General features: G+C 42.6%; 1 protein-coding gene across 4 annotated transcripts in view; it reads left to right on the top strand.

Moving 5' to 3' along the window:
- Window positions 1-17,568, top strand: part of LOC137370126 (frizzled-6-like) — a 60,859-nt gene that overhangs the window by 17,978 nt on the left and 25,313 nt on the right. Inside the window, exon 1 of one of the 4 annotated variants that reach the window (XM_068032321.1) lies at window positions 15,457-15,479. The exons of the other annotated variants lie outside the window; for them this stretch is intronic. The gene's annotated coding sequence lies outside the window, so the exon portion shown is untranslated. Of the gene's footprint in view, window positions 1-15,456; window positions 15,480-17,568 lie in introns of those variants that run through there. 4 annotated transcript variants of the gene reach the window in all.

The following is a 17,568-nucleotide window of genomic DNA, read 5'->3' as shown; positions in this document are numbered from 1 at the left end:
TGCGGAACACCACTAGTCACATCCCTCCATTCGGAAAAACACCCATCCACTGATACCCTCTGTCTTCTATGACCGAGTCAGTTCTGTATCCATCTTGCCAGCTCACCTCTGATCCCGTGTGACTTCACCTTTTGTACCAGTCTGCCATGCGGGACCTTGTCAAAGGCTTTACTAAAGTCCATATAGATAACATCCACCGCCCTTCCCTCATCAATCATCTTCGTCACTTCCTCAAAAACCTCAATCAAATTAGTAAGACACGACCTTCCCTTCACAAACCAATGCTGTCTCTCGCTAATAAGTTCGTTTGTTTCCAAATGGGAGTAAATCCTGTCCCAAATAATCCTCTCTAATAGTTTCCCTACCACTGACGTAAGGCTCACCGGCCTATACTTTCCTGGATTATCCTTGCCACCCTTCTTAAACAAAGGCACAACATTGGCTATTCTCCAGTCCTCTGGGACCTCACCTGTAGCCAATGAGGATGCAAAGATTTCTGTCAAGGCCCCAGCAATTTCTTCCCTTGCCTCCCTCAGTTTTCTAGGGTAGATCCCATCAGGCCCTGGGGACTTATCTACCTTAATGCTTTGCAAGACACTCGACACCTCCTTTTTTGATAATGAGATGACTGAGACTATCTGCACTCCCTTCCCTAGGCTCATCATCCACCAAGTCCTTCTCTTTGGTGAATACTGATGCAAAGTACTCATTTAGCACCTCGCCCATTTCCTCTGGCTCCACACATAGATTCCCATCTCTGTCCTTGAGTGGGCCAACCCTTTCCCTGGTTACCCTCTTGCTCTTTATATATGTGTAAAAAACCTTGGGATTTTCCTTAATCCTGTTTGCCAATGACTTTTCATGACCCCTTTTAGCCCTCCTAACTCCTTGCTTAAGTTCCTTCCTACTGTCTTTATATTCCTCAAGTGCTTCATCTGTTCCTAGCCCTCCAGCCCTTACAAATGCTTCCTTTTTCTTTTTGACTAGGCTCACAATATCCTGTGTTATCCAAGCTTCCTGAAATTTGCCAAACTTGTCTTTCTTCCTCACAGGAACATGCTGGTCCTGGATTCTAATCAGCTGATGTTTGAAAGACTCCCACATATCAGATGTTGATTTACCCTCAAACAGCCGCCCCCAATCTAAATTCTTCAGTTCCTGCCTAATGTTATAATTAGCCTTCCCCCAATTTAGCACCTTCACCCGAGGACTACTCTTATCCTTATCCACAAGTACCTTAAAACTTATGGAATTACAGTCACTGCTCCCCCACTGAAACTTCGACCACCTGGCCGGGCTCATTCCCCAATACCAGGTCCAGAATGGCCCCATCCCTAGTTGGACTATCTACATACTGTTTCAAGAAGCCCTCCTGGATGCTCCTCACAAATTCTGCCCCATCCAAGTCCCTAGCACTAAGTGAGTCCCAGTCAATATAGGGGAAGTTAAAATCACCCACCACCACTACCCTGTTACCTTTTACATCTTTCCAAAATCTGTCTACATATCTGCACCTCTACCTCCCGCTGGCTGTTGGGAGGCCTGTAGTAAACCCCCAACATCATGACTACACCCTTCCTATTCTAAGCTCCACCCATATTGCCTCGCTGCATGACCCCTCTGAGGTGTCCTCCCGCAGTACAGCTGTGATATTCTCCTTAACCAGTAATGCAACTTCCCCCACCCCTTTTACATCCCCCTCTATCCCGCCTGAAGCTTCTAAAGCCTGGAACATTTAGCTGCCAATCCTGCCCTTCCCTCAACCAAGTCTCTGTAATAGCAACAACATCATATTTCCAAGTACTAATCCAAGCTATAAGTTCATCTGCCTTACCTGTTGTACTTCTCGCATTGAAACAAATGCACCAGACCACCAGTCCCACTGTGCTCAGCAACATCTCCCTACCTGCTTTTCCTCTTAGTCCTACTGGCCTTAGTTACTATGTCCTCCTCATTTATTTCACTAGCTGTCCTACTGCTCTGGTTCCCACCCCCCCTGCCACACTAGTTTAAACCCTCCCGAGTGACGCTGGAAAACCTTTCAGTCAGGATATTAGTGCCCCTCCAGTTTAGATGCAACCCGTCCTTCTTGTACAGGTCCCATCTGTCCCTGAAGAGAGCCCAATGGTCCAGATATCTGAAACCCTCCCTTCTACACCAGTTGCTCAGCCACGTGTTTAGCTGCACTATCTTCCTATTTCTAGCCTCACTGGCCAGAGATTACAACCCTAGAGGTCCTGTTTTTGAATATTGCACCTTGTAGGTAGGCAGGCAACCTGCTACCAATGTAATTGGCTGGATTTTACATCAGTCTTATTAAAATGAAGCCTGGTATTAAAATAGGCCTGGCTGTTGTTTCTGACTGATCAGCATTGGCTTTGTAATTTTCAGGTTGAGAGTGTAGTTAGCCCAAACTGTATTTTGAAAGCATGTTGGAGTGAAAGGAATCCAGTTGCTCCCCCACTAGGAGGGAATAGAAATCATGGGTTAAGTCACCCAGGGCTGTTCGTTAATACCTCTGATACACAGAAGTTTTTGGTGCAATTAGCAGGGGCAGGCTATGTACCTGCCCTCATGGCTGAAGAATAATATTTGTAGGGAGGGGGAGGAGAGGATGGGAGAGGGAGACTCTGGAAATTGTACAAGATGCAGGTTGAACCCTCTGCTCTCCTGATTATTCATGATGGCATTGATTATACTCTTTCTGGTGAGTCATATGGATAATTGTATTTAATGTTTAAAGAATGCAGTCTCTTCTTTAAAAAGTGGTTCATTTTGAAATGTGTCATTCTGTCAGAAAAATCATTGCAGTGAGAATGATGCGTGGGTGTTCAAACTGTTTCCCCTCCCAGTTGATGACAGCAGAACTAAAGACTCTTTCGAAAAGAAAAATTGACACAAACAATTATAATCAACTCCAGCACCTTTTTAGTTGCATCTATTATATTGACTTTTTAAGTATTTTTTGCTTTAAAAGGAATATTCTACAATAATGCTCTTTTAATAGCCTTATACTAGTGTTTTCCATTGAAGAACATTGCTTTGTATATTTTCTCAAATAGAGCTGTTCCAATCACAGTTGGAACTTTTGCAGCACTCTTAGTGACATGGATCATGAAGGTGCAGGACCTCGCTGAATTCCTCTTAATCTGATCCAGTGATTCCTTTATCTGAGGTTCCACAGAAGCAATTATTGGCAGAAATAAAAGCGCACAGTGGTAACCTTGTGGCATGGATTTTTAATTGGTTGGCAGGTAAGGGTGTTGGGATAAAGGAAATGTACTCTGGTGGGAAGTGACCAGTTGTATTTCACACGATCTATATTGAACCTCCGCTTTAATTGTGTTTTGAATGGAGGAATAGAGAGTTGTCTATCGAAGTCTGCATTTAACACTTGAGTTAGGAGGTGCAATAAATTGTGTCGATGGAGTGATGAAACCACACCAGCCAAAAAATGAGACATATTAATTTTGTCATATGGAACATTACTTTTGAATGGTTATTGGACATGAAAAAACTTGTTTAAACAGACCACAACAGTGGCTGAAAACATGGCTGCACATTTGTATTCTAAAAGACGGTGGCCTGAAGAAGACAATGGGAGTGCCTCCCTAATTCAATTAGCCTGATGGATTTTGAACAAGAGACGTTGCATGTGTAAGAGCCAGAATGCCACGACTCTTCCCCCCCCCCCCCCCCCCCACCCCCACACTGAGAGTGCATGGTCAGCTTGGAGGAAATCCACAAACCTTGCAGGAGAGGTTGTTCCAAATAAGGGGCTAGTCACATGACTAGCACAGGGTGGCGCAGTGGTTAGCACCGCAGCCTCACAGCTCCAGTGGCCCGGGTTCAATTCTGGGTACTGCCTGTGTGGAGTTTGCAAGTTCTCCCTGTGTCTGCGTGGGTTTCCTCCGGGTGCTCTGGTTTCCTCCCACATGCCAAAGACTTGCAGGTTGATAGGTAAATTGGCCATTATAAATTGCCCCTAGTATAGGTAGGGAAATATAGGGACATGTGGGGATGTGGTAGGAATATGGGATTAGTGTAGGATTAGTATAAATGGGTGGTTGATGGTCGGCACAGACTCGGTGGGCTGAAGGGCCTGTTTCAGTGCTGTATCTCTAAATAAAAATAAAATAAATAAATAACCTGGGAGTTTTGCATTGTGCCACACAGAAAGGAACAGATTGCAATTTGAATCTCTCTCTCTCCCTCTCACTCTCACTCTCTCTCCCCTCCCTTACAACCTCTGTCACCAAGACCACCTATTTTCATCACCATAACCTCAACCGTCTCCACTCCTGCTTCAGCATCTGCCCGACCTCCCACATTGCAATCTCAGTAAACTTGCAACCAAACTTCCTTACTCTTATACTCCAACATCCTTAAAATAAAGGCTAACATACCATTTGTCTTCCTAATTGCTTGCAGTATCTCTGTTCACTTTGTGATTTGTGTACAAGAACATCCAGAAGCCCTCTGAATACCTACATTTATTGGTGTCTCCATTTTTTCAAAGAACAATTCTCCTTTTCCATTCTTCTGCCAAAGTGGATAATTTCACACTTCCTAACATTGTACTCGATCTGCCATCTTCTTGCCCACTCACTTAACTTGTCTATATGCCTTTGCAGCCTATTTATATCCACCTCAGGACTTTGCGTTCTTACTTAGCTTTGTATCATCAGCAAACTTGCATATGTTGCACTCAGTCCCCTCATTTACGTCGTTAATATGGATTGTAAATAGCTGAGGCCCAAGCACCGATCCTTGTGGTATTATTTCACTAATGTCTGCCATCCTGAAAATGACCTATTTATTCCTACTGTTTTCAGTCTGTGCTAACATATTATCCCCAGTCCCATGAGCGCCAATCTTGTGTAACAACAACCTTATTGAATGCCTTCTGAAAATCCAAATATACTACATCCACACTTACCTAGTTACTGGCTCAAAAAGTTTTGAATAGATTTGTCAAATACAATTTCCCTTGCATAAAATAATGTTGACCCTGCCTAATCATATTATGATTTCCAAATGCCCTGTTACCGTGTCTCAGATAATGCGTTCTAACATTTTCCCCACTACTGATGTCTGGGTAACTGGCCTATTGTTCTCTGTTCTCTCTCTCCCTCCTTTCTTGAACAGCAGGGTTACATTTATACGTTCCAATTCACAGGGACCATTCTAGAATCTAGGGAATTGTGAAAGGTCACAATCAATGCACTCACAATCTCAGCAGCCACCTCTTTGCATGCACCCTAGGGTTTTAAATCGGGTCCAGAGGATTTGTTGACTTCCAGTACTTTTTCTTTACTAAATAATTACTTAAAGTTACTCATTCTCATTACACCCATAGTTCCCCACATCTGGTATGTTTTTTATTGTCTTCTGTGAAGACAGACGCAAAATATTTCTTTAACTTCTCTGCCATTTTCTTACTCCCCATTATAATTTCTTCTGTCCTTGCCTCTAAGGGATCTGCATTTACTTTTATTAATCGTTTCCTTTTTCATATACTTGTACAAGCTCTTACAATCTGTTTTTATAATTCTTGCTAGTCGACTCATTCTTTTTTCCCTGTCTTTATCAATTTTTCTTGGCCATTCTTTGCTGATTTTTAAAATCCTCCCAATCTTGAGGTTTGCTACCCTTTTGGCAACTTGATAAGCCTCTTCTTTTAATTTAAACTATCCTTAACTTCTCTAGTTAGCCACAGCTGTACCACCTTTCCAATGGAGTTTTTATTCCTGAAGGAAATGTATATTGCTTGAGAATTGCGAATTATTTCTTCAAATGTTTATCTTTGCTTATCTACAGTCATATCTTTTAAGTCCCAATCTACTGCGGCCTTCCTGATTTGGAAATATATTGTCATTCCTTCATTGTCGCTGGGTCAAAACCCTAGAACTCCCAACCTAATAGCACTATGGGACTACTCGCACGACATGGACTTCAGCAGTTCAAGAAGGCAGCTCATCACCAGCTTTTCAAAGGCAGTTGTGGATGGACAATAAATACTCGCCTTACCATCAACACCCACATCCTTTGAACAACTAAAAAAAACCTCTCCCCTTCATGACTCCGTAACAGACTTGTTCAAATTTAAGATCCTAATTTCAGACTTAATCACATCGCTCTCAAACTGAATATGAAATTCATCATATCATCACTCTTCCCCAGAGTTTACTGTAAGATTACTAATTAACCCTATCTCATTACACAATACTAGATCTAAAATAATCCGTTTCATAGTTGGTTCCTCAACATATGACTTATAAAATCTAGTAAATGTCCCGAAAGCCTTTTTTTAAAAAATAATAATTTTTGTTTTACAACTGCATCTGCCCACTTAAGTTCAAATAAATTTAAAACCTCCTGGCTAAATTGAACTACTTGAGGCATGCAAGTACTTTTGCATGCTGAGGCCAACCCTTCCATGTCATGTGTGAAATTAAGGGGAAAAAATGCTAAAGAATTGCTTACAAGAGATGTGAGGTAATGTAGCAAAAGCAGCCCTTCTTGGGAGAAGCAGTTTGTTACAACATGCTGACATACAGCCTAAGCCCCTTCAGAGGTACTTGTACTGTGTTCAGCACCAATGAATCATAGAATAGTTACAGCACAGAAAGAGGCCATTCAGCTCATTATGTCCCTGCTGGCTCTCTGCAAGAGCAACTTACGTAGTCCCACTCCTCAGCCTTTTACCTGTAGCCCTGCAAATTCTTTCTCTTCAGATAATTATCTGGTTTTCTTTTGAAGGCCTCGATTGCATCTGCCTCCACCACACTGTCAGGAAGTGCTTTCCAGATCCTAACCAATTGCTGTGTGAAAAAAGGTTTTTTCCTCATGTCGCTGCTGCTTCGTTTGCCAATCACCTTAAATGGGTGTCCTCTGGTTTTGGATCCTTTGGCCAATGGGTATGCTTTCTCCCTATCTACTCTGTCCAGACTCCTCGTGATTTTGAACACCTCCATCAAATCTTATCTTAATCTTCTCGAAGGAGAAAGATACAACGGGTTGAATTTTATAGGCCCATCACAGATCGTTTTGAAGTCGGCGGACGTCAGGAGCGGATGCACCATCATTGAGCCCCCACGATATTTTGCGCGGGGGCTCATTTAAATGGAGGGGGCGGAGCGGCCGCCCCCAATAACGTTGAGGGTACAGCCGTTCTGTCCCCAGCAATGGCATCCAGCGCCACCGCGCAGGCGCTGGTGCCATTTTTAAAGGGCTTCAAGCCCTGCAGGAGTATTTGCATTTTTAAAGTGATAGAATGTTGAAAATTAAAGTAGCACATGGAATAACATTTTCACTCCGCTCACCCACACCTCCAAGGAAAAATCGATTGATTAATTGGATATTCCACCCCCCCACCCCCAGAAAAACTTTTGTGCCGATCCTGACTTTTCCCCCCGACCTTTAACAACTTTAAACCTTTGAACCCTTCCCACCTTCTCACCCCCACCCCACCAATTAAGAGGGATCTCCCCGCTTCCCTCCCAGCCCTGAAATTTTCGCTCCTCCCCCCCCCCCCCCCCAGCCCCCTTTCCATCAGTGTCGCGCCTCGGAACACCAAACCGAGTTCTGAAGGTGCATGATTTGTGGCTGGCGTTCGTAATATCCGCATGGGTCGGCCGACGGGACAAGGTAGGTTGATTTGCATTTTAAAAAAATTAATTTTAATATTTAAATGAAGGCCCCGCCGCTTGGCGGCGGGGGTCTGCACCGAAGCCTCACCGCCACTGGTAAAATGCGGCGGGGCCTTCTCGACATCGGGGGTCTTGGCGGGCCACTCCTGCAGGTATTTACGGGGCCCCACTGCCGCAATCCCTGACATCAAGGGGCTGGTAAAATTCAGCCCAACCTCCAACCTATCCACGTTATTGAAGTCTCTCATCCCTGGGACCATTCTCGTGAATCCTTCTGAAAGTCTGGTGCCAAGAACTGAACACGATATCCAGGTGAGGCCAAACCAGTGTTTTATACAAGCTTATAATAACCTCCTCCTTTTTGTACTCTATGCCCCTGTTTATAAAGCCTGAGGTCCATATGCTTTATTAACCGCTTTCTTAACCTGCCCTGCAACCTTCAATAATTTGTGCACATATATTCCCAGGTCCCTGTGCTCCTGCACCCCCTTTTAGAATTGTACCGTTTATTTCATATTGCCTCTCCTCATCCTTCCCACTAAAATGATTTGCTTCACGCTGTTCTGCATTAAATTTCATCTGCCGCTTGTCCGCCCATTCCACCAACCTGTCTGTGCCCTCTTGAAGTTTGTCGCTATCTGACTCTCAGTTCACAATACTTCCAAGTTTTATGTCATCCACAAAGTTTGAAATTGTGCCCTGTACGCCCAAGTCTAGGTCATGAATATTCATCAAGAAAAGCAGGGGTCTCAATGCCAACCCCTGGGGAACCCCTTCCTCCAGTCCCAAAAAAAGACTGTTCACAACTGCTGTCTGAATTGAAGAAAACTTCATCCAAACAGTTCCCGCTGTCCTGGGTCAACCAATAAGGGAGGGGGGTCCACCAGTGGGCACGTCCCAGGCAACTTTCAGGATCACACACTTCCCTCCTGTCATGATCTCACGGCCTGTATCGTCGTCTTTTTCTCCCCCATCCACCCCTCAAGCAAAAGTCCTCAATGAGAAGTGCACCAAGCACCACTGCATGCCACAAGAATTGGTCTCTCTCTCTTCCTCTTCCTCCTCGGAAGCAGGCGCCAGCAACCCTGGCTACTGTTTCCTCCCCCTCTCGCCCTCCCAATGTGGAGGTTCAGCAGCAAAATAACCCAAAAATCTCAATGGTAAGGAAAAAACAATTGTTTCGCTGCTAGTCTACAGATTTTATTTTTCCTCAGCGTAGCAGTACACCTCACTGGTTTTAAACATTCTCTTATAAAAGCTGAACCATGTCGCTTATTTTTCAAAAACTCATTTATTTTCAGACAGCACTTGATACAGTGTTTGAGCCTACATGGTGAGGATTAAATTGGGAAGAAATGGCTTTTGAAATGTTAGTATTGTGTAGAATTACAGTCAATTGAATAATACAAGTGAAAAATCAAGTTTAATGTAATGCTTTTGAATTATGATTATCCCTTTCTCAGCCATAATTGTGGGCTCCTGGCAAGCATCATTGGGTACCATTGTCCAGAACAAAAATAACAGTTCATTGGTTTTCTTAATGCAGAAAAAGCAGTCCATTTAATTGCAAGAAATGTTCCTTTTTTTTAAAATAAAGTACATGCTTTTAAAACTGTTGTGTTCACATATTCAAATGTTCTTTCTCGCTGGGGTGAAAGTATCATTTCACGCACATCACAAACCACAACAGGCACACTGAGTGTTGCAAGGGCATGTATTCATAACAAGACACCACATCACAAAACAAGTTCTAAGGTGGAGTGCATATTATAAAGAAACCTATTCTTGAGTCTACTGTATTTGAATAGAATGTACAGTATTTTCTTTGAAGGTATTAAAAAATACATTGAAGTTTAAATGCAGTTTATTTTTAAAATGTTGCTGTGCTGTTTGATTAGTAAGCTGGGAGTGGCAGGCTGATGATGGTTGTGAACAATACAACTTTTCCTCCGAGCTGTGCAGGAAGGATGTATGGAATGCCAGCTCTGCCCCTGGTGGCACTGTATGGTTATCAAATCTCTCAACACATGATGCAGTAGTTAACATTTAACTTTTCACAGAGAATGTTATTACGACCAGGTGAGAAAGGTGTCCAGGGGTCTTTTTTAGCCTTCAACTGGTCTTTCTGTAACTGAATTTAATTTTTAGACACAGTGTTTTGAGCTCCCCCTTGATGAATCCTTGTTCACTGCTTTCCAATTATCAGGCAAAGAAATGAGCACAAACAGGCTTTCTTAGGTTTAAAGAAGAAAAATGAAATTTATTAAAACTTAAATTCTAATCGATTTCTTCTTCTTTGGCCTCCTTGTCTCGAGAGACCATGGGTAAGCGTCTAGAGGTGGTCAGTGGTTTGTGGAGCAGCACCTGGAGTGGCTATAAAGGCCAATTCTAGAGTGACAGACTCTTCCACAGTCACTGCAGATACAATTGATTGTCGGGGCTGTTACACAGTTGGCTCTCTCCTTGCACTTCTGTCTTTTTTTTCCTGCCAACTGCTAAGTGTCTTCAACTCGCCACACTTTAGCCCTGCCTTTATGGCTGCCCGCCAGCTCTGGCAATCACTGGCAGCTGACTCCCACGACTTGTGATCAATGTCACAGGAATTCATGTTGCGTTTGCAGACGTCTTTAAAGCGGAGACATGGATGGCCAGTGGGACCGATACCAGTGACGAGCTCGCTGTACAATGCGTCCTTGGGGATCCTGTCATCTTCCATGCGGCTCACATGTCCAAGCCATCTCAAGCGCCGCTGACTCAGTAGTGTGTATATGCTGGGGATGTTGGCCGCCTGGAGGACTTCTGCATTGGAGATACGGTCCTGCCACCTGATGCCAAGGATTCTTCGGAGGCAGCGAAGATGGAATGAGTTGAGACTTCGCTCTTGGCTGACATGTTGTCCAGGGCTCGTTGCCATCGAGCAAAGTACTGAGGACACAGGCTTGAAGCACTCGGACATTTGTGTTCCATGTCAGTGCGCCATTTTCCCACACCCTCTTGGCCGGTCTGGACATAGCAGCAGATGTCTTTCCCATGCGCTTGTTGATTTCTGCATCGAGAGGCAGGTTACTGGTGATTGTTGAGCCTAGGTAGGTGAACTTGTGAACCACTTCCAGAGCGTAGTCGCCGATATTGATGGATGGATGTCCATTTCTGACGTCCTGTCCCATGATGTTCGTTTTCTTGAGACTGATGGTTAGGCCAAATTCGTAGTAAGCGGCCGCAATCCTGTCGATGAGTCTCTACAGACACTTTTCTGTGTGGGATGTTAATCGGTTAATGCCTACGGATACACGCTGTGCCCCATGCTAGCATGCATACGCAATATGCACATGCAAATAGAGACAGAAAAGAGCAGAAGAAAAATAGAGTGTGCTTTGAGCTCGCTGTAGTCCTTGCTTGTAGGTGGATCTTGCTTTTCATTAGGGCCCAGTATTCTTAAACTTTGTGCACTGTAGGAGACTTTTCCCTCTTGGGGTTCAGATGTCTTCAATGGTTTCCGAAGCTGGTGAGAGAGATGAGCGCAGAGGTCTTTTCCAGTTTAGGAGCAAACAGCTTTCTGAGTTTTAAAACTCTGTGGCAAGTTCAAATTCAAAAAACTCCCAGCAGCCAGTTAGTCACGTAACTAAACTGGTCTGACCACGTCTGTTTGTGTATTCGACTGTCTTAGCAGTTAAGCTGGAATGCTAGCTTCTGCACCTTCAACGTCCAGTAATCAAAAGTCCATTTTGGATTAAATTGAAGCAGGAAGTGGCCCCTTTGTCCTTTCCAAGTATTGTCTGTTACTATGGAAATGTCTTTCCAGTCAAGGGTCTGGTGTTTTTTAAAAAAAAAACAAGTTCTTTCTTTACTCCAGTAGCAGTTTAAAAATCAATGTTCAGGGGCGAAATTAATTTGTCTCATTCTTGGCAGGTGGGAGCCTGCATGACAATATATATAAGAATGCTGCCCCAAGTTTCACAGAATAGTGGTTTCAGTGCAAGTGTTTGGCTGCATAGCAACAAGGTATTATAATTTGAATTTTCTGAGTTTGCATTTTGTGTCCTGCATGACAGGTCAAGCTGTAACTCATATCCATTAGTGTTTTTTAAAGTGACATTTTTACTAACAGTCGGAATTGTGAGTCACCTAATGTTTACTGGTAAGATTCTTGGATACATTTTGAACTGAATTTCATTTTTAATAAAAACCGTGCAGTTCAGGGAATGACAGTGGCTTGTGCTGGTTTTCAATTTATGAATAGCGATACTGAAAAGCTAGTTAATGTTTATGCAACTGGTAAGGTTAATAGATTATGCACGAGGCTCCCTATTTTCAGTTTTCACAATATGATCTCTCAAAAACCAGTAAAAGTCACACAATTCTATATTAATAAAACTAGAATTTGACTTGACTTGATCACACAAACCAATTGCTTATATCACAGAATTAAAATATTTCTTGAATTTGCTCGCCAGTACACCTTGTATCTGCATGCACTTAAGCAGCTTGAAACGTTTTACTACATTAAAGGTGCTACATTAAAGTTGTTCCTGCTAAAGCAAACCTTACTTGCTGTTACATTTTTGTCCCGTGTGGGAGATTGTGGTGGCTCTTTGCCATGTGGGCCGACATTTTTTGAATTCGTCACCGAGATCGGCAGTGGGCTCTTAAAATCCAGCCCTATGTCTCTGCTTCTCAAATTGTGCCATAAGGTTTCCTATTAAATTACAAATAATTTCAAAGTATATAAAAATAATGGCAGAATGTATGCCTTTTAAATTGGAGCTGAATTGCACCTATGTATCCTCGTTGAATTATCCCACCCTCTAACCCTACTTCACCTGAAGGCTACTTTGCCTGTGGTCCTTTATTCAGTGGCATGGGAAATTTATGTCTGTTGGCTCAGGTCAGAATTCTCAGCTTTTTCAGTAAATGCTCCAAGAACAGTATAGGCTCCATTTTAACTCGCACTCTATTTTTGCCATTTAAAGTAACAGTCCAAAATTTAGATTGGCTCACCAAGCAGAGGAGTGGCAGTGGAGTGTATCATGATTTTTTTTTCCTCGAGAAATATAGCGGTGTGCCTTTAAGGCTGTAAGAAATCAGTACTTCTTAAAGTTACCGAGTGAAAGTGCATCTTGGTTGCCCTGGATACAACCATTCAGAGACAGAAAACAGGATATACAATGTTGCTGTTTAACTTTGAAACTAGCTGGAAAAAAAACTGCTTTGCAGAGACAGTTTGAGACGTAGACTGTTCTGCCGGCATGTACTGAAGGAAATAAGAGAGCTCTCTCAGTCTATTTAAACCCTATTTATTATACTCTCTCAGAATTCTGAAAAGTTAAGCCAGATTGATTCTTTTGAAAGTGGTTGTGAATTGTTGATCTGTTCTGGTCATCGCTGGAAAGAAGAGTTTAAAGCTTCAAATGTTGAACTGAATTGCTGAATGGCCTAGCGATGAAGAACTGTTTTCCTTTCCCATTAGACCCTGGAAGATGGTGAATGGACTTTGAATCAGAGGACTGTTCATCAGGAAGCATAAATCTGCAAGGACTTTACTGTTCTATTTTTAGATATTGGTTTATCGTGGTGTTTAAGATTTTTTTGCTTTTTCTAATAATTAATTTGCTAATATCTAAAGATACCTGCTTTGGTTCACCTCATTCGGGGTGTTATTAGATTGTTTAATTTGGCTACTGCTTCCTTTTGATTTGGGAAAGCTTAAAGATATGTGTTGTGCAACCTGTGGCGTGATGGGACTGAATTGACAGTGCGTTGCTCCCACTGCAATCAAAATCATATATATTTTGGTTGGGGGCTTTGTCTTGAGCGGTCATGCCATAACAAGTGATATTATTGATAAAGTGATCAAATACTAGCTGTAGATGCGCTAAGAAATTTGGTGTAAAAAATTTTCAAACGCAACCAAGTGGTATTTAGAACTGCCATCAATCTCCATCTCAAGGGAAATGGCAAGTAAGGAGCTCTTCGAGGAAACTGAAGTGAATTGTGATTGGGGAAGGAGCAGTCAATATTGGAGGGAAATAGGGGAAAAGTGATTTGAAGGGGGGGGAAAAGCATAAAAGAGAGTTAATTATGGGACTTAAAACTAGTTTGGAGGAAAGACTTGCAGAGCATGGCTTGCAGTAGACAGTTTTAGAGCGCGTGATGCTGGAAGACTGAATTCCACCCATGAAAAGGTGGGCAATAAAGATATAAGCAGGTTATTTAACTATTTTGAGGAATAATTCATTTACAAAAATAAATCTCGATCAACACAAGTCAGCATTCTGAAAGCTATTAATATGCATCTTGCCTAATTTATCACTCATTCATGCATTGTGTGTTTTACTGCCACTCTTAATCCATTCACAGAAGAGTAGATTGTTTCATGTGACTACTGGTTTGCAAATTTGCTTCTGTAGCGGTAAATGTTGCATTTGAGTGCTGACATACAGTGTTATGTATTGGCAGGGTACAGATTCCAGAAAATTGGTCTAGGGGGTGGGGAGAAGAGTATGTGGTCCTCCCAGAGAGTGACATATTCTCAAACAATATAATCCGAGTTGCTCCATTCCCACCAACTGACAGAGCAGTTGTATGTAATTGTGTGTCTCCTCCTGCTTGATAAGAATATGATAGGCAGAGGAGGAGGAGTAGACCATACGGCCCCTCGAGCGTGCTTTGCCATTCAGTACAATCATCGCAGCTCATCTGCCTCAATCTCACTTTCCCACCTGCTCCCCATATCCCTTGATTTCCTGAGTTTTTTTTTGCTGGACCAAAAATCTGTCTAACTTGGCAATAACTAGACTCAACGATAGAGCATGCACAGCCCACTGGGGTAGAGAATTCCACAGAAGGTATAATCTGTGAACTTCTTCATGCATTCTGTGGAACTGGGAGACACTGCAGTTGTTTTGAAGGCTGCGGTGCGAAGTGTAGGGGTGTCTTCTATTGCCGTGAGGTAGAGTTTCTTTTCTTTTCAAGCCTGTTGTCTGGTCCCTGCATATTAAAGCACTTAATATATTCAGCACTAAAATATTTTTCTATAAAGAGAATGAGACTTCTGTTACTCCCACACACTTCAAAGCAAGCAATTGTGAGGCACTCTGGGGAAAACACTCGACACTTTCTTCCTACTCCTTTCTAAAATATTAGAGGAATGGTGTATTGTGTGCTAGTGTCCAAAGTGTTATGAACATTGGACTTTGTGACATGATTATGTTTTTTAAAACTTGTGATTTTTAAAAGTTTAAGATGGAGTCTGGAAGGTCAGGTGACCTATCATCCACTCTGCCAAAGGACTTGGTTACTGGGACAACAGAGAACACAGACCAAAGACTTTTTACTTTGAAAAACGGAGACTGCAGGGGTAACACCTGAAGAACAATGGGTTTCATATCCCCAGACTTTAGATGCAAATGTACCAAGCAGCTGTTAACACCTGGGAACAATGGAAAGCCCAGGTGGCTCTGTGAAACCAGACTTCTGAACTGCATATTGGAACAGGACCATAAGCTATTGACTTCTGAGTCCAGATAAATTGAACAGACTTTCTGAAGGCAGACAGGCGGGAAGAGAAGAAACCAGTGGTTATGGCCTCAAGACAGGCTGTAAGAAGGGAACCCAGCGGGTGCGGCCTGACAGCAGGCTGTGAGAGGAGAAAACAGTTATTGTGGCCTTGAGGGAGAGAGGACAGCTGCTTTTGGAAACCTGATACTGCAAAAAGCTGTGAAGACTTAACCCTGTTTGAAACTTGAAGCTTGCAGAGAAGTAGAAGACCAGCTGAATCGCCAGAAATCACCTTATTCATGAACGTCCAGGTCGAAAGTGCTCGGAGAAGTAAGTGAAGGGGACGTTGATTTTTGAAAAGATCTGGGTGATTCAGCCCATTGGTATTGGGAGGAGTTTTGTACTTTTAACCGCAAAGGATTTTGCCATCACAAAGGACTGTGTAACATACAAGTGTGGACTGAGGTTTTCAAGTATCACAGTAAGAAAGGAACATACTTTTGTAATCTGGGGTATCAACTACTTCCAAAGTACGATTTGGTTAATGGGGATTTCTTTTAGGTTAGTTGTAGTAAAAGTCTTAAAACGTGAATTCTTGTGTAATTCTTTAAATTGGTCTGGGGGTTCATATCTCTTATTTTAACGTTAACTATCTCATCGAGGACATGACATAAATTGGGGCTCAGATCCAGGTACATTGGAATTTGCTGAATTTAAACAAACAAGATTCACAATTACCTTTGCTGTATTCATAAGGAAAAGTCAGCATATCTAATTTTAATGCTCGAGCCTTTGTAGCGAGAGGAGATTTGACTCGGTGATTTAACACCATTAACAGTGGGTGTGTTAAAGGCTGTAGCAGAGCAAGTGGGGGTTAGTTTAAAATCAAAAGCTAAAAAGGCGGAAATTGTGCAAGTGTTGGCTCAGCATTTTAACCTCGAAGAAAAGTGTGATCCTGGTATCTGTGATTGAGTTAGCTAAAGTTCGGTTACAAATTAAGCAACTGGATAAAGGGGAAAAGGCAGACAATTTCAACTTGCACTGAGAAAGTTTGAATTTGAGGAGAAAGAAAAAGAACGAGAGTTATAAAAAGAGAAGCCAAGAAATTTGCACTGGTCAGAGAAAAACTTAGCTTATGCGAACAGGGAGTGACAAGAAGGTTTGCGGATGAGTCCAGTTTAACTCCTGGTTTTGATTTGGCGAGGAATATTTACTTTGTGCCTAAATTCAGTCAGTGAGTTGAAATGTACCTTGGAAAATTGGTACGAATTTGCAATGGCTAAAAGAAAGTTGGACTATTACAAAGTGTGTTAGTGGGAAAAGCATTAGAAGGTATATTCAAAACCTTCGGAGGAACAGTCAAGTGATTATGAAGTGGTTAAAACTGTAGTTCTCAATGCTTATGAGTTGGTACCCGAGGCTTACAGGCAGAAGTTCAGGAATTTAAGGAAACAACAGTGTCAGACATATATGCAATTTGCTAGAGAGAAGGAAATGATATCTGATCATTTGTTCAATTTTCATGGACTGATACCAAACTTTGAGAACATTAGAAAGTAATCCTAATGGAGGAATTTAGAAATAGTATCCCTTCAGGAATAAGGTCCCACTTGGTAGAACATAAAGTTAGTTAAATAAGGAATGCCACAGAAATGGCAGACGATTGCAAATTGATCCACAAAAGCAGTAGTTATAGATCCCAATTTGGAAACTTGCAGAGGAGTTGGAAAGATAGGAGAGTGGACAATGAGAAGAGATTCAGTTTTAGTTCAGCCCTCAGAGTGGTAAAAAGATAATCAGGAGACTAGGGTTGAGTCAAAAGGACCAACGTGTTATTTTTGTAATTAAAAAAGGGCATATAAAGTCTGAATGCTGGAAATGGAAAGGCAAGCCAGTAGCTCTAGTAGGATTACTGAAAGCCTATCCTGAAAGGAATGCCCCAGTAGGTGGCACTGTTGGCAAGCCAGTGGCTCTGGGGATGTTGGCTAGTGAACAAGAGTGTTAGATTAGATTAGAGATACAGCACTGAAACAGGCCCTTCGGCCCACCGAGTCTGTGCCGAACATCAACCACCCATTTATACTAATCCTACACTAATCCCATATTCCCAACAAACATCCCCACCTGTCCCTATATTTCCCTACCACCTACCTATACTGGTGACAATTTATAATGGCCAATTTACCTATCAACCTGCAAGTCTTTTGGCTTGTGGGAGGAAACCGGAGCACCCGGAGGAAACCCACGCAGACACAGGGAGAACTTGCAAACTCCACACAGGCAGTACCCGGAATCGAACCCGGGTCCCTGGAGCTGTGAGGCTGCGGTGCTAACCACTGCGCCACTGTGCCGCCTGTTCTCCCTTGTGTGCTGATGAATTAAGTCAGGCCCCTAAAGGTTATAAAAGTTTTGTGTTCAG

Source organism: Heterodontus francisci, chromosome 5 (genome assembly GCF_036365525.1).
Source record: "Heterodontus francisci isolate sHetFra1 chromosome 5, sHetFra1.hap1, whole genome shotgun sequence".
NCBI classification, from domain to species: Eukaryota; Metazoa; Chordata; class Chondrichthyes; order Heterodontiformes; family Heterodontidae; genus Heterodontus; species Heterodontus francisci.
The sequence above is the reverse complement of the archived record's forward strand: the minus strand, read 5'-3'. Positions and strand labels throughout refer to the sequence as shown.